Source organism: Schistocerca piceifrons, chromosome 3 (genome assembly GCF_021461385.2).
Source record: "Schistocerca piceifrons isolate TAMUIC-IGC-003096 chromosome 3, iqSchPice1.1, whole genome shotgun sequence".
NCBI classification, from domain to species: Eukaryota; Metazoa; Arthropoda; class Insecta; order Orthoptera; family Acrididae; genus Schistocerca; species Schistocerca piceifrons.
Window position 1 is genome coordinate 427,592,302 of NC_060140.1, and position 26,524 is coordinate 427,618,825.

The window sequence follows — 26,524 nt, forward strand, 5'->3', positions numbered from 1 at the left end:
GAATCGCAGTTCGATCTGGCTCCGCTCGAGCTGCGTAATCAGTGCATGGCCGTGGGCTGGAACTCAATTCACCCGCAACGCCTGCTACCCATAACCATGAGCGACTGTTGCTTGGGCATCTCCCAGTTATTAGGTTGGTTCATAAGTTCGTAGCGTTTTTGTTTTGCATGTTGGTAATCCGGTTGCTATGGGGTTATTTATCGAGTGCTGTTTTTTGTTTGTATTTCACTGTCGCTATTTGAGTTTACATGTTGTCATTTTGTCATTTGGAAATACTGAGTGGCGCTGTGGACGCTAGAAAACGGAGTACCGCGTAGAGAAATCTGAACATTTCCCATATATTCTTCGGTTTGACTTCAGTAGAGGGGTGGCAGCAACGGAGGCAGCCAGAAAGATTTGCGCCGCATATGAAGATAATGCACGTAGAAAGATCACAGCAAGAAAATCGTTTTCTCGTTTTAATGAGGATCGTACTGACTTCAGTGATTCTCCACGTTAAAGAAGATCCTCCGGGACTCACGAAGATCATGTAAACGTATTAATCCATAGTGATCCATGCCAGTGTACTCGAGAATTGGCAAATGCGATGAACTGTTATCATTCCACCATCGTACAGCATTTTCATGCAATGGGGAAGGTTCAAAAATCGAGTGTTTGGGTACCGCATGCTCTAAACCAAAATCAGAAAAATCAGCTGGTGGCCATATGTGTGTCTCTGCTTGTTTGTCATCGACTGGCTCGAGAACAATGCCGAGCATTCCTATCCTTTACCGTCACTGGTGACAAGAAATGGTGTCTTTATGCTAGCATAAGGAAAAGAAAGGAATGGCTGAGCTCAGAGAAAGCAGCAACTCCCATACAACGACCTGCGCACATCCGCAAAAGTTAATGTAATGCTTCTGGTGGAGCAGCGACTGTGTGGTGTACTGCACATTGCTTCACCGAGGTGTAACCATCACTGGTTCAAATGGCTCTGACCACTATGGGACTTAACGTCTGAGGTCATCAGTCCCCTAGAACTTAGAACTACTTAAACCTAACTAAACTAAGGATATCACACACATCCACGCCCGAGGCAGGATTCGAATCTGCGACCGTAGCGGTCGCACGGTTCCAGACTGTAGCGCCTAGAACCGCTCGGCCACTTCGGCCGGCGTAAGCATCACTCCTGAAATTTATTGTCAACAACTGAGACGCCTTGCAGACGCAATCCAAGAACAATGACCAGGAAGACTGAGTAAAGCAACGCTACTCCAAGATAACACCCACCCACATTCTCCTACAGTCACAAAAAAACGCTATGCAGGAGTTGGGTTGGGAAGTTACTCACACTCACCTTATTCACCTGATCTTGCGCCATAAGATTTTCACCTTTTCCGCTCGCTATTGAACAACCCTGAAGTAACATCCTTTCCGCATGAAAATGCGCTCCGAACATGTCTCAACGAGTTCGTCATCTCAAAACCACGCGATTTACGCATTCGAGGAATCGGAAAGTTACCTTAGCGTTGGCGGTTGTTGTAAGTAGAGAAAAAAATGTATTACTGATGACTAATGTCTCTATTATCAGCGTCCGTTGTGTTTATTAGACCTACGGAAAAACTCTACGAACTTACGCACCGACCTAGACTAAATTCTTGTCGTTGTTTGCGGCTTTCATCAATGGTTCCTTGAACCGTAAGAGCTCCTTTATTTCCTCTGTTTCTGCGATGGCCTCTGGACAAATACCATCGAAACCTTCGCCCACATTTCCTATTGCCTCTGCCACCAGCTCGCGTTTGGCTGAATTCCAGCTGTTTCGTGGTCTGACACAATCGTTGTTCGATTTTTTCCGGTATTTTACTTAAGACAACTTCTACCCCTCTCTCTGTTCTGTCTTCGACTTGCTCCACGCTACTATCTTTCTCGTTTTGTTTACGCTCTAGATTATTATTAGCAACTGCATGGCCGGAAGTGATTCCAGTTGAGCCTCAATTTCATTTCATTTCGCCTCTTGCCTCGCTAATGTTGCCTTAGTCTCTTCATTGCGCATTTCTTGCCTCTCTACTATTGTCTCAGTCTCGTTACATGCAACTCTTGCCTCTTTCAGTGCTCACTAGTCTTTTTCAACATTTGCGTCAAGAGCCCTTGTACATCGTTCTCTTCACCTTCTTCCCTTGTACTAGGTGCAGCTGATATACTTGTCTGAGCGTCATCACCGGTCATGTTAACTATTCTATTGTCTCCGCGCTTGTATGTACTGCTTCCCTCTCTACACTCTGAACTTCTGCTCCTGCAGTGTCAGCATCTTCGTTACTTACATTCCCCATCATTGCTAACTGATTTTGAGTGACTTCTTCTCCGCTGTTATCTGACATTTCACTTTTTTCTACTACAATTTGACCTAATTATTCACCAGTTATTAAATTTTCTACCCCATTGTCTGCTTCTGCACGAACCAACACCGCAACCCTTTTCATCCATTCACTATAAGTCGTCGTCCACTGTAAATTGCAACAATAGTTCTGTCCATAATCTCTCGTGGAACAAGCCTACTTCCTTACGACGTACAACGAATGATTCACTAACGCCCTTGTATGTATAAACAGTGCGAAACAAAGGGCTTAAACCACAATTTGAAATAAATTTACAAATTAGTAAACGTGCTGCAGTTTAAGTCTAATAGATGCGCTTGCTCAGTTTGACCACATTAAGGACAATTTTCCTATTTTCTCGTCATTAAAATCACTACTGATATCGAAAGCCACACTTAAACATTAATAAATTATCAATTACAACATGTCGTTGGCAAGCCCATTCCTTAGATGGGTATAACTGATGAATACTAACCTGCTACATATGCTTGGCCGCAATGGAACAATGTGAGCACATGCTTTTAAGGAGCGTGGTTGTGCAATCTGGCGGCGTGTTTAGACCCATCCCACATACTGTACGTGACCCGTTGTGAGAGGTGAGCTTCGTGCACAACTACTAGAGGAATGAAGTGATGGACTAATTGTGCCTGACTTTAACTATAGTCTTGACACCCAACGCCGCCGATACGTCCTTTACGGTGCGTTGTCCAAGGTGTGACAGCGGCTAGGCAGCGACGGGAACACACGCGACCAAATGGGCTGCCTGCTCGCGCATGCGCAGTTTGCATTTGGGCCGAGACGCGCGGCAGGCGCGGACGCCGTCCTAGCACTGCACCAGAGACCAGTGACGCCGTGCGACTGAGACAAAGAGAACTGTCATGAGACACTCACAAAAAGTAATACTCTTTGAGTAAGTCTCGCAGCATCAACATCTTTAGATTTAAAGAGTCATACGTACAAGGGCGCTTTGTTCCAGCTCCGTCACAGTTGGAAAACTGTCGTTCGATGGAAAATTCCTATACTCGTTCCAAAAGTTTTTCTCTTCACGGACCTGGAAATAAATAGGAGAAAGTTTTTAGATAAATGCGGATGGTGCTTCTTCCAAAATTCTGCTGACGTATTCTGTAGAGATTCGGGAGATAAATACTAGCAATGGGAAAGACTCTCCTGTTGCTAAAAACCTGAAAAAACGATAATCAGACTAATACGCTTTTATTTTTAATAAGTCTACATTTCATGGAATTTAAGTGCTAATTTCAAGAACATATGGAGAAAAATTGGGGACTCATGTTGTAGAAACAGAAGAGAAAGTATGCTTGGAACAGGATCAAACACCTCAGTAAAACCAAGGAAATTGGTTCTGTATGATTACTAGGTTTTCCTGCGTACAGTTTAACAGCACCGAGTCAATTTCTTCATTTTAAGCACACTACTTCCCTCTGCAGAAGTTTTCTCTTCTTTGCATTCGGGAAAAATAAATTTGGGTTGTCAAAGGCCTAAATTTCGTTGAATCCGCTCATGTCCTTAAAGTAACAGTGTTTCAGTCAATGTTTTACATGACGTTATTAGACGTCTTTATTAATGGTTTCCAGTTAAATTTCACTGCTGTAGCTCTAATAATGGAATGTTTTACGGTTTTGTAAACAAAGTTAAAAAATACTGTTTTTCTGACTAAACTGTTTCCTTTCTCGAAAACTGCTGCTCTTACAGCTATGAAATTTTTCCTGTTGTTTTATTACAGCAAAGAAATCATACAGATACTAACTACTCATTTCGTCGCCTCCAAACAAAAGTTTTCCCCGATAAATTGGTTGGCAGAATCTGTCTGTTTCATTCCGCGATAACTCCTGATTGGAAACAGCTAAACCCATTTTGACTGCTGATCCATCAGTATTCCTTTACGTGTTGCCAATCGATGGCCAATGGTGGAACGGAACTGACCAATTTTGCCGTGTAATTCATAGGGGGAAAAATAATCTTATTATTTTATCCATTTTTGTGGAGAACACCACAGCTGTTTTCGTAAATTACACTATAGGAAATTAACGAAATCAGTATGAATTTTGTTCCCATGTTGTATGTTGTAGGGGCATGATTGTGACTGCTATCGTGTAATGAAGCAGCATTTAAAATTTAATAACAGTAGAACTACCAGTTTTAGAGAAGGAACATATTTTAGTCGGAAAACAGGATTTTTTTTTGCTCTGTTTACAAAACAAAAAATGGTTCAAATGGCTCTGAGCACTATGGGACTTAACAGCTGAGGTCATCAGTCCCCTAGAACTTGGAACTACTTCAACCTAACTAACCTAAGGACATCACACACATCCATGCCCGAGGCAGGATTCGAACCTGCGACCGTAGCGGTCGCACGGCTCCAGACTGAAGCGCCTAGAACCGCTCGGCCACCACGGCCGGCGTTTACAAAACAGAATAGCGTTAAATCTCCAAAAGTATTAGAACTAGACCAGTGAAATTTTAACTACAACTCGTAATTCAGATCTCTAGTAACATTATGTGGAACATTGACTGAAATATTGTTAATTGGGTGAAACATATAGAGTCAACGAAATTTAGACGTGTCGCTAAACTTTCTGCAAGCACTACGTTGATACATTTGACGAACTAAAACAGAAAATATTTTGCTGTAGAGTTGTCTCCAATACTCGACCGTTTCAGTTGGAAGAAACGACCTACAGTATTGTTTCAGACATACAGAAGTTGCATCTGCATCACTTAACCTGGGAGAACCTGAGATAAGAGAGAGATACAAGCTCCATTAACTGTTTCAGGTAGACATACAACTTCCGTGTTCCGTGCAGATAAACAAAGGTGTTGAGCCGAGTTGCACAAGTTTACGTAAGAGGAAGAAAATGAGTGTTGAGGAAAAAAAAAGAAGAAGATAGACTGAAAGATTGAAAGCATCCGCAGAAATGAAAATAAAATACCTACAGGCCCCTACGAAGGAACATATAAATTTATTTCTACTAAGCAATGAGAACACCATACCCCGCTATTTTAGTTAAATCTAAAATGCTTATGAAAATTAGAAACAAGGTGATGGATATAAAACTCAAAAACGGGAAGCTTAAAAGTGTCAGAACAGGCTGATCTTACTTGAGAATGGTGATCTTAGGGGCATGCTGTAATTCCTTACAAAATAAAATTAAAGTGTTGTTTAATTTTTTTACTAATTTTGTAAGTTTCTTAGAGGCAGCTTGCCATTTTAGTGAATACCGTTTACATTAAGCTCTCTCTCTCTCTTCGTTGCTGTCAGCCTGTCGATGGTGAGAGAGCAAATACAGTTTTTATCACCGTGATTTAGTACTATGCAGAAGTTATTACCCAAGTGATTTGTAAGCGTGTTAATAAATAGCTATTTTCCAAAAGTTTCAATGTGACAGCATGTGGCAGGAACGAGTTCAATTACCATCTGAAGACATTCGTTCTTAATGTTAAATGAGGAATTACTTAACGTTACGAGTTGTTAAACTATTACAATTGTGACAAAGGGAAAAATTATTCTAATAGTTTTAACAAAAAATTTTCTGTATTACAGAAGAAAATAAGCGTCATTACAAGTTTGCCAGCTGAACTGATGGGTTTCTTGAAGAGGTCGCAGCCGGCCGGTGTGGCCGAGCGTTTCTATTCGCTACAGTCTGAAACCACGCGACCGCTACGGTTGCAGGTTCGAATCCTGCCTCGGGCATGGATGTTTGTGATGTCCTTAGGTTAGTTAGTTTTACGTAGTTCTAAGTTCTAGGGGACTGATGACCTCAGATGTTAAGTCCCATAGTGCTCAGAGCCATTTGAAACTTTTTTTTTTTAACCCTTCAGATGGGTAAACTCGCTTTTCCTTCCTCCAGGCAGGTTTCTCCTTAGCTCACTCAGAAATCGCGAAACCACCCTGAATCTAGCTTTATGAAAACCAGCACTGCCATTACACATAGTGTAAGAATATAGGATAGTTCCACGATATCAAGTTGCCATATGATCACGCAACCACTCCTCGGTACTCGCGAATTAAATTTAATATTATGAATTGTGCTTGGTTAATTAATGCTGTTATGATGTTATGAATATGGAAGGAAAAGATGAATAAAAAACTGGAAAGGGCCAGCAAGCCCACGCTACCACCTCACAGTGATATTGCCTAAGTGAAACTGAGGAAGAATTACAGCAGCTGTTGAACAAAAGAACAGTATAATGGTAAGAGAATATAGACTGAGACTGAACCAAAGACAGGCGAGATAATGGGTAGTAGCAGAAAATAAATTAACCTGTGGAGGATGAAGCGAACTAGCACCGGCAAAGAGGACCTTCCTGATTGAAAGAAGTTTACTACTATCAGGTTTCAACCATATACCTCGTAACATTAACTGTTACAGTAATCCCTGCACGTTCACAGCATCTACACAGCTACAAACGTGCTGCCTTCCATTCAGTAGCACATGGCCTCATATCTATTCTATTATCAAAATCAGCCTTTCAGCAGAACTGAGAACCATTAAACAAATCACTATTAGCAATGGCTATTCTACGGAAAAAGAAAATGAATAAAATTGCTCCTCTTCCGTACGCTGACCAATAGCTATCATTCAATAATTTCAAAGCCTGGTCCAAAATTCGATATCTTGGCAACATTTCAGACAATCTTGCTAAAAAGTTCAAGTCTCGCAGATACAAACCTACATTTTATAACGCCAAAACACATCGAAATAGTCATTCGGTGGTAAAGACAAAATGCAACCCTTGACACGGAAGGGTGTATTCGAGGTGAACATTAAGAAAACCAACAAACTGCAGTGACGGATTCCTAACTGGAAGTATAGGAAAAAAGGTCCAATGAATATGTTTCCAGAAATGCATCTTTGCCGTGGTAGATGACGAATGAAAATTCCTCTGACCACTTGCTGTGTGTTCCTTGTGTATTGCAGACTGTGTGACTGACACAGCGTACTGTGAGCAACAGAATGGTCCGGTGTTCATGTCGGAAACAAGCCGAAATGATGTTTGTGTACTGCCAAGCAGATGAAAACGGTCGAGTGGTAGTACTGCTACACCAAAACAAATACCCTCACAGATGCGAACCACCTCACACAACTCTTCAAGGCCTTTTTGGGTGTTAGTGTGATAATGGGTCCTTTCAGGTAGACGAACGTGCAGGGAGGCGGCGGACTATGCTCCAGATTTGGAGGACGCTGTTCGACCGGATGTTGAGACGAACCCTAGTACAAGCTCCTGGCAAGTGGCCCGCCAACATGGTTAAGCCGAAGCACGATTATGTGTATCATAAGTGACAACCGCTACTATTCCTGTCACCTGCAGGATTATCACCAGTGCATTTCCCTCTACTGGATTTTGTCGGTGGTTTTTGGAAAGACAATCTCTATTATGGGATTTCTATCACCACATCTCCTAAAAATACGCTGCGTCAATCACACATCCCGCAGCACACAAGGAACACACGGCACATCAGCAGAGGAACTGTCATTCGTCAGCGGCGTTCGCCGTGATAACGATGTATTTATGGACCCATGTTCATAGGACCTTTTCTCCTCCATTTCCTGTCAGAAAACCATCACTACAGTTTGTCGGTTCTATTTATGTCCACCCTGTATAAAATAACTTTCAAGCAGTGTGAAAAAGTGCATACTGGTCAGTCAGGCAGAGCTATGGCAATTAGACTAGGTCAGCACGGGGGAAATTGCCAATTAAAGAAGAAGGAGTCGACCTTTGCTGATTAAGTTTTAGCAGAAAACCATCCACATGATGTAGAATGTGAAGTTTTACATTCTGTCAAAAAAAGCAGAAAGATGACTCTACTGGAGGTACTGGAAATCAACGAACATACGAAGGCTGTTTTTTTTTTCAACCTCCGATTGGCTGTAAATAAAAGAAAAACGTACAGAAAATAATAATTTTATTACCAAAAGTACAGTAAAGTCTTAACTTATTTTTCTACATAATCGCCAAAACGATTGAGGCACTTGTCATACCGTGACACAAGCTTTTCGATGCCTTCCTCGAAGAATGTTGCAGCCAGTGAGGCCAGGTCAGTCTTGACGGCGTCCTGAAGTTCTTTGTTAGTAGCGAAGCGCTGCCCACCTAACCATGACTTCAGTTCTCGGAACAGGTGATAATCACTTGGTGCTAGGTCTGGGCTGTATGGCGGATGTTCAAAAACTTCCCATTTAAATTTTTTGAGGAGGTCTTTTGTCATGTTGGCACTGTGTGGTCAGACGTTGTCATAAATCAAAACAACGCCAGACGAAAGCATTCCTCTGCATTTGTTTTGAATGGCTCTGTGGAGACGACGTAAAGTTTCACAATAAACTTCCTTGGTTATCGTCATAGCTTGCTCCATAAAGTCCACCAGCAAGCAGCACTCCTTTATGGCCCCAATACACAGTGGCCATTGTTTTTCTTTTCATCAGTGAATGTTTAAACTTTTTGGGCTTGCTTGGGGAAGCTGTGTGCATCCACTGCTTTCGTTGTTCCTTTGTTTCAGGATTGTCATAGAGGACCCACGTTTCATCGCCAGTAACAATCGACTTCAAAAAAACGTTTCCCTCATTGGCATAACGTGTGAGAAACGATAATGCCGACGCTATCCTTTGCGTTTTGTGGTCTGTACTCAGCATTTTTGGGATCCAACATGCAGACAATTTCCGATAGCCTAAGTCTTGAGTCACAACTGTGTACAAAGCAGATCTTGAAATGTCTGGAAATTCATCAGACAGTTCGCTAATTGTAAACCTTCGTTTGCATCTCACTGCCTGATCAACACGCTCAACGAGGCCTACAGTGGCGACAGACTTGCGACCTTGTCCACCTTCATCATGGACGTCTGTTCGTCCTCCTTTAAATTTTCGACACCATTCCCAAACACTACCATCACTCATAACGTTGTTATCATACACGTTGCTCATTATGCGATGGATTTCCGCTGCACTACATCCTTCTGCTTGCAGAAAACGGATTACACTTCGTATCTCACATTTGGCGGGAGCATCGAACGTAGTGGCCATGTTTACAAGGACATAGCTCGGCTACAACTGAAAAACTGCAGCTGAAAATGGTAGAGGTTGTGGTGGGGGAGCTGCGCAATCGCATGACGCGCAGGTCCGGCCCCTCCCTACCTCTTACTTGCTTAGATGGACGATCGGAGGTTGAAGAAAAAAAAACAGCCCTCGTATAACACAGAATGCCCTAGTACTAAATGATCGACCGCTACGGTCGCAGGTTCGAATCCTGCCTCGGGCATGGATGTGTGTGATGTCCTTAGGTTAGTTAGGTTTAAGTAGTTCTAAGTCTAAGGGATTGATGACCTCAGATGTTAAGTCCCATAGTGCTTGGAGCCATTTTGAACTAAATGATCAGACTCAGTTTCCATTTTCCCCCTCTGTTAAATTAAGTTTTTCTTACGAATACTTGATTCAAACTGTAAAATAATTTTATTTCTCATCATTTGTTATACGTATCTCCACATAAAAACTTTGTTTACCCCTTCCTTTTTAGTTAATGTAATTATTGCAATATTTTCCTAAGTAAACACTTTGTCATTTTTGTATCTTCTGTCAAGTAATATCTGCGTAAGTCACACATCTTGTTTATCTGTGTTTGCGACATTTAGTTATTACCTGAAGACGGCCTGAGAAGCCGAAAGCCGGCTCGTGACCAAATAAACATAATTTTGCAGAAAATTAGGAAGTGTTTTCCTTTTTAATGTCGTATGCCTTAATGTGAGGAAGAAATTTATGAGAAAGCACGTCTGGAGCACAGTAGTGTATGGAAGTGAGCCATGGACTGTAGGAGTACCGTGAAAAAAGAGAAACGAAGAGCTTATCACGTGACGTTACAGATCGCATGTGGGCTGGTAAAATAAGGAATAAGGAGGTTCTCCTCAATATCGACGAGGGAAGGAATATATGGAAAGCACCGACTACAAAGGGTCCGCCTCCGTTGCTGTGTGGTCAGCGTAGGTGCTTGCCATGTGGGGGAGCTAGGTTCGATTCCCGGTACTGCCAAGGATTTTTCGTTGATGGGAGGACTGGTCCGAGGTGCACTAAGCCTCGTGATACCAATACAGGAGCTACCTGACTGTGAGGTAGTGGCTCCAGCGTCTAAACGTAGATAACGACTGGGAGAGCGGTGTGCTGACCCCGTGCCTCTCTATAACGCATCTGCATGACGCCACATGGCAGAGGGTGACATGGAGGGCCGGTCAACGTCACGTGACCTCAAATGCAGCTAGCCCTTGCCACTTGTAACGGGACATCTTCCTCTAGCATTCCTCTTCTTCAGCAGTAGTTGTCGATTCCAGTATTATTTTTCGAATTTTGGACGGTCAGTATTATCTCAGCGGCCTTCCTGAAAGCTTTCATATAATTTTATACACAGTGTGTTATATTTTAAGCTAAAATTTTTGAAAAGTAATTACTTTATTTTGGACGCTATAATCGATAAGTACTAGTTCTCAATGTATAGTTAAAATTATTTTTTTAGAAACTTCTGAAATTACGAATTATTTGGCACACTTATTAATTACGCAGTCTAGTACTGTTTATTATGTTTATTTCTGGATTCATTTATGAAATAGTAATCGAAAGTGATAGACATTCATTTGTCAAGAAAAGTTGTAAACCATTTGGTATATTGTTATTTCCACTGAGTGAGGCAGTAGGAAGCGTGCCTCTGATGTGATCGGACGTATTTTTGTATTTTGTGCTAACAATGTAATTTTGGCTTTTTAATGTGAAAAATCAGAATACTGTGGGACATACTAAAATGTGACAAAATATATTAACGTAACAACAAAAATTCTGCAACAACAATCTTCAAATTTATTTAGATCAACTCAACCATGAGGACCTAAAACGTAAGAATTTCATCTTCAAGAATCAGACCCCTAGACAAAAAGAACTGGAGCCAACTCCACGTTAAAAGATAAGTAAACTAGAATGTTTATTGTAATCTTCGCTCCTCTCAAATTTTCATAAAAGATTAAGGTGGACAATAGCTGCAAGTAGGAAGGAGGGGGTAGATTGCACACTCAACTAGAAGTTTCCAACAGGGCCAAACGGGGGCAGCACATTCCGGCAGACTTTATCCCCGTTCGCTCGGCGTAAATCCTTCTAAATAATAGCACACTCCTCAGATGTGCAAATTCACTCACTATATACTACAGTAAAATTAGATCGGACGGCAGTATATGTTAGAGTCGTATTGACAGTAAACCTATTTTGTGGGTTTCTGAATGGGTTATAGTATATTAAGTTACGAAATTTTTCACACACTAATCCATTTGAAGCGCTGAGGATCATAGGAGCCTAAAGCACTTCACCGTCGATTGTGAGATTGTAGGATTTATTCACGCCTTTTGAAATTTGTTGATCTTATGATGGGTCAGATTTATCTGTGCTGTAGGCCCGCATTGTATATACGAAAATTCACGAAAAGCTCTATCATTGGTTTCTCTGATGTTCACTTAAATGTGGGATCGATAGCAGCGTGCTTCAGGGCCCTTATGGATCGCAGCATCTCGTTTGTATTCTAGTCAAGTGACCATGTTGGCAGGTATTACTACCTGTGTTTAATCAGTTCCACCGGCCGTTGTCGCCGAGCGTTTCTAGGCGCTTCAGTCTGGAACTGCGCGACCACTACGGTCGCAGGTTCGAATCCTGCCTCGGGCATGGATGTGTGTGTTGTCCTTAGGTTAGTTAGGTTTAAGTAGTTCTAAGTTCTAGGGGACTGATGACCTCAGATGTTGAATCCCATAGTGCTCAGAGCCATTTTAACCATTTTTAATCAGTTCCACAAACGGCACTTTGTGTTTGGAGTTGGTTGTTTACTGTCCTGGAATCGAGTTTCGTGCGCATTGTAAACACGAACTATGTTGAATAGTACTAGAAAAATAAAGCTGTGAGAACGGGCCTTGAGTCGTGCTTGGGTAGCTTAGTCGTAGAGCACTTGCCCACGAAGGCAAAGGTCCCGACTTCAAGTTTCGGTCCGGCACACAGCTTTAATCTGTCAAGAAGTTTCACATCAGCGCACACTCCGCTGCAGAGTGAAAATGTCATTCGGGGAACAGAAAAGTAATTAGCCGAAAAGGAACTAAGGCCTTTGAGAACAGATCCTTTCATTCAGAGAATGACGAAATCAAATAAGCGTGACTACAAGCGAACATTTATCAAGGAAGCGTACAGTCAGCACAAGTTGTTGTGCGGGCGCAGCGTAAGAATATCTGATTTGCAGCCCGGAAGTAAATTCGTGAACTAATACATCTCTTAGGGATCTTGTACATTTATCCGAAAAAATGAAAAAGCGCGAAAACTCCCACTTACGAAAAAATGCGAAATGGAGAGCTGCGAAAGCTTACACTTTGTTTCGTTGTTGGCCTAAACTGTACTTAATTATGTACAAACCAACAAAATCGACAAAAACAGTTCTTTATTATTATTATTATTATTATTATTATTACTGTTATTATTATTGCCAGTGGCTCTAGATGTATAAAATTGTCGATAAGAAACTTCCTGGCAGATTAAAGCTGTGTGCCGGACACAGTTTTAATCTGCCAGGAAGTTTCTTATCAGCGCACACTCCGCTGAAGAGTGAAAATCTCATTCTTGTTGATAAGCATAAATGTTATACAGCAGATGCAATTAATTTCACACTCTCAGATTTATCTGAATGCAAAAATTTGTGAACACCCAGAATGTATACTCATGAGTCACCGCTGTCGCTGTGTTTACCTCGTAAGTAAGATATCGTTTTATAAGTTTCAGTAACTGATAAGTAATTAGGTGCTATTAAGATTAGTAACACCATAGTGAACTGACAGTATGTTAATCAGAGTTGTCACGGGTTTTAAAGATTATAAAAGCTATATTTGTGGTGTCTCTTTCATTATTTGTTTGTTATAAACTGATCAGTTCTAGTTGTAGCTAAACGAATTGATTACACATGTTCCTAGCAATGAGTGGATGCAATATTAACGAGTACTTTGACATGATATTGAAAATTAAGTTGAAAAGGTGAAATTACTTACATTAGTCCTACATAATAATATAACAGTTAAATAAACAATCTGAATTAGCTTTAGTGTCGTGTGAAAGATAAGATAAATGATTCTTGGAATCATAAGAGGAGTAAGCTCTTATGTTTCGACCGATAGGCACATCTTTTATGGGTTCGCCGGATGCAGTGGAAGGTTGACACAACGACACTATGCTGAGATGTTCCAGCACCGATTGTAGCCATATCGTTGTACTTGTCCATCTGTACACAGGCGTCATCAAGAAACCGGATTCTGTGTTTTGTGTTGTATGTTTTGGTGATTCCATATTACACGCATTTTGCAGGATGTTGTAAAGGTATTGGGGTAACAAACATATCAAAACATAATTACGTTATTACTCTGTAATGTTCTATCAGCGACGACGAGTTATTCATAGTCCACCTCGATAGCTGAGTGGTCAGCGCGGCGATCTGTCACACCAAGGGGCCCGAGTTCCGTTCCCGGCTGGGCCGGAGATTTTCTCCGCTCAAGGACTGGGTGTTGTGTTGTCCTCCTCATCATTTCATCATCGTCAGTGGAAGGCAACGGGAAACCACCACTGGAATCACTTCCCTAGACGCTCGTGCGGTGGACCTCTCTGGCGAGGCTTCCCCCAAGACAAGACCCGTCGTAAAGCAGAATACGAAGTTATAAAAGTGATTCATAACAAAATACTGAGAAAATATCCCTGAACAGCCTCCGAAATTTTTTCGACTGAGTTCCGATTCGTCCTGTAGCATGTATTGTGCTTGTTAATAACGAAGGGCAAGGTCTCACCCAGTAATTCTACACACGAGCGAGTGCTGAAAATAGTGCCTCCGATTTTTTTATACGAAAACTATTGAAGCTTTATAAATAAAACAAACGTTATTAACATTTTACAACTTTATTCCTTACGTCTGCTTATCTGGAGTCCTCTTCCTCTAGAGGGATCCGAATTGTAGCGTGTAACATGGGGTTATGTAACGAAACTATATCGATGCATGAGAAACGTTGTGTCGCAATCGAGTTTCGGATTCGAAAATTTCGTCCACAGATGGAGCACCCTCTTGTTCAGCAAGACAATGCCACCAGACCACACACAAGCGCTGCGACATCAGCAACTATCAACGCCTTGGGTTCACTGTCATCGATCATCCTTCATACAGTTCCGACTTGACCCCTCCGATTTTCATCCATTTCCCAAACTTAAAGAACACTTTCAAGGACTTCACTTTCATATTGATGAAGCGGTGCAAGCAGAGGTGAGGATGCGGCTACGTCAACTAAGTCAAAAGTTCTACAGCTGTGGTCGTCAAATTTTTATGCTCAAGAACACCTCGAGCCGCACATATCAAATGTTCAAATGTGTGTGAATTCTAAGGGACGAAACTGCTGAAGTCATCGGTCCCGAAGCCTACACACTACTTAACCTAATTGAAACTAACTTAACGCTAAGGACAACACACACACACCCATGCCCGAGTGAGGACTTGAACCTCCAACGGGGGCAGTAGCCCGGGCCGTGGCAAGGTGCCCCAGGTCGCGCGGCCGAGCCGCGCATATACCGAACTCATTATTTATTGCATAAATTAGCATATTATGAGCAACCAATAGACTGAACTATAGTAGGGACTGTTGGCTGCTTGCCTCCCCCCCCCCCCCCCCCACGTACCGGTTGTTAAAAGTCAGCAACATTCGGAACACTTTTTGACGGCTGTCGTTTCAATTTGCTGCCATCTTCAGTGATCACAAAGTTGTGGCACCGTAATTCAAAATGGTTCAAGTGGCTCTGAGCACTATGGGACTTAACATCCGAAGTCATCAGTTCCCTAGACTTAGAACTACTTACACCTAACTAACCTAAGGACAGCACACACATCCATGCCCGAGGCAGGATTCGACCCTGAGACCGTAGCAGCAGCGCGGTTCCGGACTGAAGCGTCTGCAACAGCTCGACCACAGCGGCCGGCCACCGTAATTCCCTGACGAAGTGTTGTGTTGTCTCTGTCAACGGTGATTAACTGATTAATAACAGTTAACTGTACTTATATCTGAACGCATTATGAAATATGAGATATGCGTTAACGGATCCATATTGCATCTGTGTCAAAATTTATACCACAGCAGCTGATCGGCACGAGCTGCGCACGCTCCTGAGTTGTCAGTACTGTAAGACAAACGAAGCGTATTCTCTAACTGCTCAGACAGTTAAGTGCAGAAATTTCTGTTCTTCGTGTAATTGCTAGTCTTGGAAACAAACGAATTAACCTCCTGACATATTCTCCATATTTCCATTCAATGTCCTACGGAATATTTTTCCGGGGCAATTCGCGACTTAGAAAGAAAGTATTGATTGTACAAAAGCGAGCTATAAGAATAATAAGCGGTGGTCACCCGCAGTCGTCATGTAGGTACCTCTTCAAAAAGATAGGTATTTTAACTGCACTATATTCGCTATTGTAATTCATCGTAAATAATCATTCACAATTTGAGACGAGTGGTGACGTCCATATCTACAACACCAGAGGAAAAAATAACCTTCATTACCATTACTAGAAATGTCAGTTGCTCAGAGAGGAGTTCAATAACCACTGACAAAAATTTTTGGTCTTTGCACAATAACATAAAATGCCTGACTGGTAACAATGCAATTTGTAAGTACAACTTAAAAGCATTCCTCATGGGCAACTCCCATTCCATGAACGAATTTTTATTTAAAAATTGTTAGGCTGCAAAAAGAACCTAGTTTTTATACATAGCTGCATGTGTAAGCCTAAAAAGCATGTTCATAAATATTAAGACCAATCGTGTATACGTATCCAGTAAATTGACTTGTTCATCATCATTTCAATAATATAATCGTTCAAAAGATCTACGGACATGTAAATAACTAATTAATTAACAAAAAAACATATTCTCTCTCACATCCTCCAACACTGCAGTGACCGCGCTGCTTACACCTCTTCCCCTGAGGTAAGCGGTCACCTTAGCCCAGGGTCGAATCCACCGACCTCAATTAAAATTAAGCGCATCTTAAAACATTACTGTCTGTGTAAGTATTTTTGATTGTTGCTGAGCAGGAAGACTGAGCTATTAAAAAGCTCTTCAGGTTAGTTGACGTTTTCGGATTCGGCTGTTCGTTGCCAGGTTCACATTTTTATAAAATACGGTTGAGAACCACGGCCCGCACGAACACTTGATTCGGACCGCATGCGGCCAGCGGGCCGCAGTTTGGCGACCGCAGTCCTACAGTGACGGCATCAGCAAACTGGTCTCTCGTTGGCAGTAACTGATTCCTTGCCAGGGTCATTAGGCTGAGGAAGAAAGGAGATTGGTGTTTAACGTCCCGTCGACAACGAGGTCATTAGAGACGGAGCGCAAGCTCGGGTGAGGGAAGGAAGGGGAAGGAAATCGGCCGTGCCCTTTCAAAGGAACCATCCCGGCATTTGCCTGAAGCGATTTAGGGAAATCACGGAAAACCGAAATCAGGATGGCCGGAGACGGGATTGAAGCGTCGTCCTCCCGAATGCGAGTCCAGTGTGCTAACCGCATTACGCTGAGGAATAAATAGGTAGACATGAAGAATAAATACGTATTATGCTAATAATGATTCTTTTATTTAAAAAGTTGTAAGTTTTTTCACATAAGAAATTCGGAGGCATAATATTTTAACTAAAGTTCAGTCTTCATCACAACACTTTTGTCTCAATAACATAGGTGACCGGTTTCGGTTATATTTATATAACCGTCTTCGGACCCATGGCTTCCTTGGAGGATGGTAGGCGGAGCCATGGGTCTGAAGATGGTTATATAAATATAACCGAAACCGGTCACCTATGTTATTGAGACATATGTGTTGTGATCAAGACTGAACTTTAGTTAAAATATAATAATCTGTTGATCACTGTATTCCAAAAATGTTTACCAAAATCGGAGGCATAACTTCTCGGCACGCCCTCTTGGTACTGTGTAAGTAATTCTTTCTCGATAGCTGTAAGTGCGTTGCCGAGTCCCCGTGGGCTGGACGTATCACATGTCTCGTTCCATAGACATTAAAGATGTAATCCAGATCTTTGTTGCTCATTCTAGGGATCAGTAGTGTCTGCTGCCAGCTATCCTCCCTTTGACGATCAAAGAGTCACAATGAACTTTCCTTCCACTACAGGAATCTGAACTACCTGCCTTAAGAGCGAGCGCCAGTGCGTGTTAGTGACCTCGACTCCAGGAGCGGACTAACCGCAGCGGTAAGAGTGACACGTGCCGTGCTCTTATCGCTGACGCGTGCCTCACTGTATCGAGTTCCGAGAGCGTCAACTGAACTCTGTACTGAACATTTCTGGTGCGGAAGTAGCGATGTTAGATTCGATCGCATAGGGTTTTGACCAACACGAATAAAAGTGAAATGTATTGCACTGTATCTTTTGGCCTCATTGCAATTCGAACTTTTTCCATTGGACAGATTACGAATATGGAGGATATTGTAAACTGTTCCGTCAAATAAACACAGCAAGAAGAAATTATACAGACTACCACATCTTTTTTATGTGAGTGGTTCATCTCTTAAAAGCGTGTAATTAGGTTTTGCAAACTGACTTTTTTTTGTCTAAGATGCAATGGAAGAAGTTTTTGAAAATATCAGAAGGTGAATGAAAACGCGAAGGGACAGATAAAAATGCTGAGGTTCAGGGAATCCATAAACTTTTTGGCAGAAAATGAGGAAAACCTTGCTCAGAACAAAACTAAAGCGAAAGCGATAAAGGGAAGCAGAATGGAAACATTCTTCCTTAATATCTATGTTTCGAATCACTGTGCTGTGATTCGGGATTCTACTGGTGCCTCTGGATGACTGAACATTGTCGAAAAACAATTCATGATCACTCATGAAAGACTGTTCAGTATTTTTCGGAAAAGTGGAGTTACGAGGAAGAAATCGACGTCGTGATTGGGTAAATGCTAAACGCGGGTATTGAGAAAGAGGGGGAATGTTATTCAAAATATTGTTGTTGTGCAGCTGCAGTTGTTTATGTTCTTTTGCTCGTCGTGGCTGCGTGTTTACATTAATGATAGCGGGTAGCCACGAAGCCGGTAGCCTGTGCCGTCATCGCTATTCAAATTGCAATCACTCTTTCAGATTTCAGCTGCGTTCCGGACATTGCTTCTATCAATGTTACTTTCTTTGCCTAGCACTTGGATGTTTTTAAAATCTATAACCGGGTCACATTCTTCTCTGCGTCCGCTACCGAAGATTTGACAGGTTTTCACAAGTGGACGCGACAGCGTTTTTACATCTACATTTATGTGACGACTCTGGAATTCATACTTAAATGTCTGGTTGAGGGTTCTTCAAACCACCTTCAGACTATTTCTCTACCGTCCCAATCTGTAATAGCGCGTAGGAAAATGAACAGCTAAATCTTTCTGTACGAGTTCTGATTTATCTTATTTTATTACAGCGACAATAGAATATTACGCATTCAGAGAAGAAATTGGTGATTTAAATTTCGTGAAAAGATCTCGCCGCAACGAGAACTGCATATTGTTTAATGGTTACTACCCCAAACTCGCTTATCGTATTCGAAACACTCTCTCTCCTATTTCACGATAATGTAAAATGAGCTGACCTTCTTTGCACTTTTGCGACGTCCACCGTCAATACTATCTGATAAGGATCTCATACCGCCCATCAGTACTCTAGTATAGGACAGACAAGCACAGTGTACAAAGTCAATTTTGTAGACTCGTCGTATAGTCTAACTGTTCTGCCAACAAAAAGCCTTCCCCACAACATTATCTATGTGACTGTTCCAATTGGAAGATGTGTATATAATGAGAAATGGCATCTTCTTTGTAATGTTTATCACTACTAGTATCTTTGCATGCCTTAATACATACGTACTATTCGGCTAACAGAGGTTGTTGGTACGGAAGGAGCGAGTGAGTGAGTCAGTTGCAGAGAGAGAGGGAGAGAGTTGAGTCACTGTCTATCACAACAGTCGCTACATTCCGTCTCTTTTTTGTTACTCACAGCGATAGCAGGGCCCTAAGCGGCCAGCAAGTGACACTTCTGAATACGATATCGGAAGAGTGCGAATACTAACATTTATATCGATTTGCAACATAGTTTCTACAACAGGGAGTCTATATAGTGCCATAAAAATCGACAATAACTACAAAATGACACAATATTTGTCATTCTTTAGCTTCCTAAGGACCCAGGGGGGTAAGAAACGGCACATGACAGAACAGTTTATCTACAATTCTCTCTTAACCTACAGATATTTACCGAATAATGTCGTTTTCCTTTAACAACAAAAACTGCTAGTAAACACCGGAAGACCCGACCTTTTGCAGAAAGCGGAGTTTTGTTCACTACACTTTCAGGCAAATCAGCGAATTTGGAACGTAGGAAACTAATATGGAATGAAATACCTACATTATTTAAGGTGCGAAATAAGCCACCACAGTTGCAGCTTAATAGAAAATGACACAGACGTGATAATAAATCGTCAAAAGCAATAAAAGTGATTCCCAACACAGAAGAAACCAGCTCTGAAATTGTTGCTAAATTTGAGCCACAAACGGCAAAAATCTTCAACACACTCGGTTTTTAAGCAAAATTAATAACATTTACAAAATTATTCGTGTATTAGAAAGCAGAGAGAAGTGTAAAAATGGGCGAATCATTGTTGTTGTTGTTGTGGTCTTCAGTCCTGAGACTGGTTTGATGCAGCTCTCCATGCTACTCTATACTGTGCAAGCCTCTTCATCTCCCAGTACCTACCGCAACCTACATCCTTCTGAATCTGTTTAGTGTATTCATCTCTTGGCCTCCCTCTACGATTTTTACCCTCCAGGCTGCGCTCCAATACTAAATTGGTGATCCCTTGATGCCTCAGAACATGTCCTACCAACCGATCCCTTCTTCTGGTCAAGTTGTGCCACGAACTTCTCTTCTCCCCAATCCTATTCAGTACTTCCTCATTAGTTATTTGGTCTACCCATCTAATCTTCAGAATTCTTCTGTAGCACCACATTTCGAAAGCTTCTATTCTCTTCTTGTCCAAACTGGTTATCGACCATGTTTCACTTCCATACATGGCTACACTCCATACAAATACTTTCAGAAACGACTTCCTGACACTTAAATCTATACTCGATGTTAACAAATTTCTCTTCTTCAGAAACGATTTCCTTGCCATTGCCAGTCTACATTTTATATCCTCTCTACTTCGACCATCATCAGTTATTTTACTCCCTAAATAGCAAAACTCCTTTACTACTTTAAGTGTCTCATTTCCTAATCTAATCCCCTCAGCATCACCCGACTTAATTTGACACATTCCATTATCCTCGTTTTGCTTTTGTTGATGTTCATCTTATATCCTCCTTTCAAGACACTGTCCATTCCGTTCAACTGCTCTTCCAAGTCCTTTGCTGTCTCTGACAGAATTACAATGTCATCGGCGAACCTCAAGGTTTTTACTTCTCCTCCATGAATTTTAATACCTACTCCGAATTTTTCTTTTGTTTCCTTTACTGCTTGCTCAATATACAGATTGAATAACATCGGGGAGAGGCTACAACCCTGTCTCACTCCTATCCCAACCACTGCTTCCCTTTCATGCCCCTCGACTCTTATAACTGCCATCTGGTTTCTGTACAAATTGTAAATAGCCTTTCGCTCCCTGTATTTTACCCCTGCCACCTTCATAATTTGAAAGAGAGTATTCCAGTTAACGTTGTCAAAAGCTTTCTCTAAGTCTACAAATGCTAGAAACGTAGGTTCGCCTTTTCTTAATCTTTCTTCTAAGATAAGTCGTAAGGTTAGTATTGCCTCACGTGTTCCAACATTTCTACGGAATCCAAACTGATCTTCCCAGGGGTCCGCTTCTACCAGTTTTTCCATTCGTCTGTAAAGAATTCGCGTTAGTATTTTGCAGCTGTGACTTATTAAACTGATAGTTCGGTAATTTTCACATCTGTCAACACCTGCTTTCTTTGGGATTGGAATTATTATATTCTTCTTGAAGTCTGTGGGTATTTCGCCTGTCTCAAACATCTTGCTCACCAGATGGTAGAGTTTTGTCATGACTGGCTCTCCCAAGGCCATCAGTAGTTCTAATGGAATGGGCGAATCATTAGCCTACACAAAAAAATTTTACGCATCAAGTGAAGTGCCTATGATAATAGCAACCCACAACAACAGAAATATAGGCTTCGCATTCATGAAATATTCTCTTGCTTTCAGGGTAGTAAGCTGCAAACATAGACAAATTCAAAAGCATTGCTACATCAATAGTTTGTAGCTTTTATTACTGAATTTGTGTGACTCAGTTGCTTTTAAATGTATTTCACGATAATTCATGTCTCTTCGTAATTTGCTAACTCATGGAACGCACAAATATTGCAAGTATTTCGATGATTAGGTAGAAGATATGTAAAAAAGAACATTATCCTTATAATCTGTGGAACTGTCTGTTTTCTAACCACTTGGAGTGCTAATGTCGCTCCATCTGTCAAACGGTAACAACGTTCGTACCAGAGAGTACCGTGTTTGTATTTATTACTGTGATTGAATCATCGCTGAGTGAGGAGCTTTGATGGCGGACGGGGACGTGCCGAATAAAGAATGAATTTTATATGAGATGCTCCTTGCTGTAATTGAGGATGACAGGAAGATGATTTCATTGAGGGACGACAAATTTTGGAAAAGGTATCATGAAAATATTTTTTATTTGCTGAAAGTGCTAATGGCGAAGTATAGTAATGTAAAGATTACATTGCGTTTAACAATATCTGTGTTTTGGTATCTAGGGCGAATTATCAACGAAGTGACGAGAATTTTAGTTATTATATGTCATCAAATACATTATCTACCGGGTTAGTCAAGAGCGCTAATGCGCTGCTTCCTGGACTCGCATAGACGCGCCGGCCCCAGATCGAATCCGCTCAGCGGGTTAACGACGAGGGCCGGTGTGCCGGCCAGCCTGGATGTGGTTTTTAGGCGGTTTTCCACATCCCTGTGGTCCCCATGTCCCCCCTCAGTTACACGACTAACAGACGTTTGAAAACGTTCGCACTATTTCATGGCTTACACTACACGCAAGCGGGGGTACACAAATTCCGTCCTGGGGGTACGGGGTGGCGACAGGAAGGGCATCCGACCACCATCTGACACTAACATTGCCAAATCCCGACCGACCCCGCATTGAAGTGGGATAAAGGCCCAAGGAAATGATGATATGTCATCATCCACATTCATTCAACAATATTTCATTTGAAATGTCAAGAGTAACTTTTAGACAACCTAAATATTGTTTGAATTAGTTTTCATGGTGTATAACAACACTAAGAAAAGATCATAGTTTCTTATGAATGTGAGTCACTTCTGTTTCATTAAAGTGATCAGAAGTTCACTTTAATTTCAAAATAGTTTTTTATTCACTTGCAAATATTTCACTGAAGCTTACCCTCACGGATTGAGTGAAAATCGTAATATTACTCCACTGTCACGCCATGAACTATGTTGTGGGCAGGGAACTGAATTTTTGGAAAGACGCAAAATTCTTATATGGGAATGCAGCCTAAAGCAAATGATAAGGCAATTGGCTGCACAGTGACAGGACACTGCTGTTCAGCATATCGTATTACAGAGAAGAACTGAGTTATCCTTTTCAAAGGTAAGAATCAATCGTAGGTCCTAACCGAACTTTTTCAGATGAAATTAAGAACTGTATTCATTTGCAAAATTTTATATAATTCAGTAGTTGCGTAGGGCAAAGTTTTCTATACGTGACATTTAGCCACTGTGTGTATGTGTGTGTGTGTGTGTGTGTGTGTGTGTGTGTGTGTGTGTGTGTGTGTGTGTTTGATGAGGAAGCCATGCGATGTATTGTTTCTAACCATTCTTTGTATTCAACTGCATTTACTATATAGTCCGGTTCAGTTTAGATTAATTTGTGTTACACATAACGAAAGTACGTTTACACAATCAGCGTCCGCGTTGAAAAGCAGGGCAGCTAAGGCTGTTCTAGATCACTGTACGTGGACGACACATAATCGGAAGTTAAAAGCCACACAGTTTCGAGTTACAGCTTGTTAGATGACTAGTTACATATTAAACTTCCACAATGTAAATTGCTCGTAATTGTAATTCCTAGGTATTATGTTGAATTGACAGCCTTTACATTTGTGTAGTTTATCGTGTAACCGAGATTTAACGGATTTCTTTTAGCACTCATATGGATGACCTTATTCAGAGACATCTACCACTTTTCACACCACACAGATATCACATCTAAGTCTTTTGAAATTGTTCTTCATCTTCTGATGACTTTACTAGACAGCAAATGACATCATCCGCAGGCAATTTAAGTGAGCTGCTCTTGTATAGATTAGGAATAGCATAGGGCCTATAATACTTCCTACGAGGAACGCCAGACATCACATCTGTTTTACTCTATGGTTTTCTGTAGATTACTACGTACTGTGATTTTTCTAACAGCAAATTACGAATCCAGTCGCACAACTGAAGCGATAATCCATAGGCACGCAATTTCATTAGAAGTCTCACGTGAAGAAAGGTGTCAAAAGCCTTCTGCAAATCCTGAAATAAGGATCCAATTTGAGATCCCCTGTCGATAGCACTCATTACTTCCAGCGAATAAAGAGCTATTTGTGTTTCACAAGAATGAGTTTTCTTAATTCGTGCTGACTGTGTGTCTCAATAGACCGTTACCTTCGACGTAATTCATATGTTCCAAAAGCCTACTGCATACTGATGTCAGAGATATGTGTATGTTGTTCGTCGTATTACTCTTGTTTCCTCTCGTGAGTACTGGTGTGATCTACGCAACTTTCCAGTCTTTTGGTACGGATATTTCGTAGAGCAAGCTGTCGTGTACGGTTGCTAAGAATGCAGCTATTGTATCAGCATACTCTGAAAGGAACCTAATTGGTATGGCCTACCATCTGGACCAGAAGACTTGCCTTTATTAAGTGATTCAAACTGCTCAGCTATACCGACGGTATCTGGTTCTAAGTTACTCATGTAGGCAGCTGTTCTTGATTAGAATTCCCGAGTATTTGCTACGTCTTCTTTGGTGAAGGGATTTCTGAAAACCGTGTTTAATAACCCTGATTTAGTGGCCCTCTTATCAGTATTATTTCCAGTAGTATCGCGCACTGAAGGTATTGATTGTGTTTTGAAGCTGGCGTACTTTACGTATGAAAAGAAACTCTTTGGATTTTCTACCAGATTTCGAGACAAAGTTTCGATTTGATGCTATTCAAATTACGTATCTCGCACTGAAATTCGTGCTAAGTTTCGGCCTTCAGTAAAACGTCGCGAATCTTGGGAATTTTGCGTTCTTTTGAATTTGGCATGGTTTTTTTCTTCGCTTCTGCAACAGCTTTCTGACCTATTTTGTGTATCAGGGGGCGATAAGTATCATCTTTAATTAACGTATTTGGTACAAATCTCTCAATTTACGACAGTACTCAGCCATCCAGGGACAGGAACAGAACCAGTACGCGATTTGCAGAGAGAGGCAGGGGGCTGTAATGTATGAAAGCATCCCATCGTCTGATTTTAAATTACCTACGCATCCCAACCAGGGATATTTCCCGCTCACTGGATATGCAAAACTAAACGTCCAGTTAAAATTTTTAGGGTTGTACACAGAAAGTGTTAACGTTATTACGATTTTAACATTAACATGTTTGCTCATCAGTTCTGGAAAAAGCATTATGTATTTGAACTTTCAAAACATTTCAAACAGAATCATTATTCTCGTGTTGTCATGATTACTTTAATGTAGCTCCGACATCTGTTACTTGCGAACTTGTGAGGCAGGTAGCATTACTAGTGAGATGAGTGTGTGCAGGCCTGTAAGAACTAGTGAACTTCAGCATGTCTTTTAAACATGCTCCATAGGACCAGTGCAGTAGCGGAAACGTGTGAAAACGTTGGCAGTCAGGATACAAACTAGGGTGCTGAAGATTTAAGGGGAGCCGCGTGGGATTAGCCGAGCGGTCTTAGGCGCTTCAGTCATGGACTGTGCGGCTGGTCCCGGCGGAGGTTCGAGTCCTCCCTCGGGCATGGGTGTGTGTGTTTGTCCTTCGGATAGTTTAGGTTAAGCAGTGTGTAAGCTTAGGGACTGATGACCTTAGCAGTTAAGTCGCACAAGATTTCACACACATTTGAACAACATTTAAGTGGAATGGTGAATCCAACAAAACAGAAAGGTAATGATGGTGCTAACAAAGAGAAAGATAGAGGATCTTCAGGGACTGAACACTGTAAGTAGGCTCAAGGTAGGAATGGGAGTAACAGTAGGCTCTAAATTATAGTGGGTAATTGTGTTCCTTTACCATATTTTCAAAACTGGCAAGAGAATAAGCCGCAGCTATCTGTAAATGATGAACTTGAGAATATGCATAGTTTGTTCAGAAGTTCGTGAACTTACAATGGGAAGCATGGTACGTATACATAGCGATAACACATTTTTAGCTGCTGTTTTTACTAATAATGCCAAAAAACAGGATGATAAAGTCGGTGATCATGCAAAGTGAAATTTACACATGAAATGCATAGAAATCATACGTAGCAATGGAATATAAAGTATACAAAAATTGTTGTGGGGAAAGCGACATCAAGAAAAAGCAGTCACAACTGTTTTTTTATTGCTCAGATTTGTATATATAATAGTTACACACAAATTATTATTCAAATTATATTCCACAGGAATGTGCTTCATTCTTGTTACGGAGTAGTCAAACGCTGGCACGCCAGCCGGATATACTAGAGTAGAGTGAGTGGACAGGGCGTCAGCCAATTGCACCCTGACTGACGCCTCTCCAGGACGACAACGCGACAGCAGCGGCCTCTATGCGAAGTCAGAACGTGTCGTGAGTGGCAGTACTGGTACATTGGACAGACGGGGAGTTCAGTCGGCACCAGGCTTAAGGAACATCGCAGAAGCTGGAGATTGAAGAAGCCTGATTCATGCTTTGCAGAACATTACCTGAACAATAACCAGAAATACATAGTAGATGTACAAGTCTTACACAAAGAAGAAAAGGGTGCTAAACTCAATCAACTAGAAATTTCAGAAATTAAAAGACA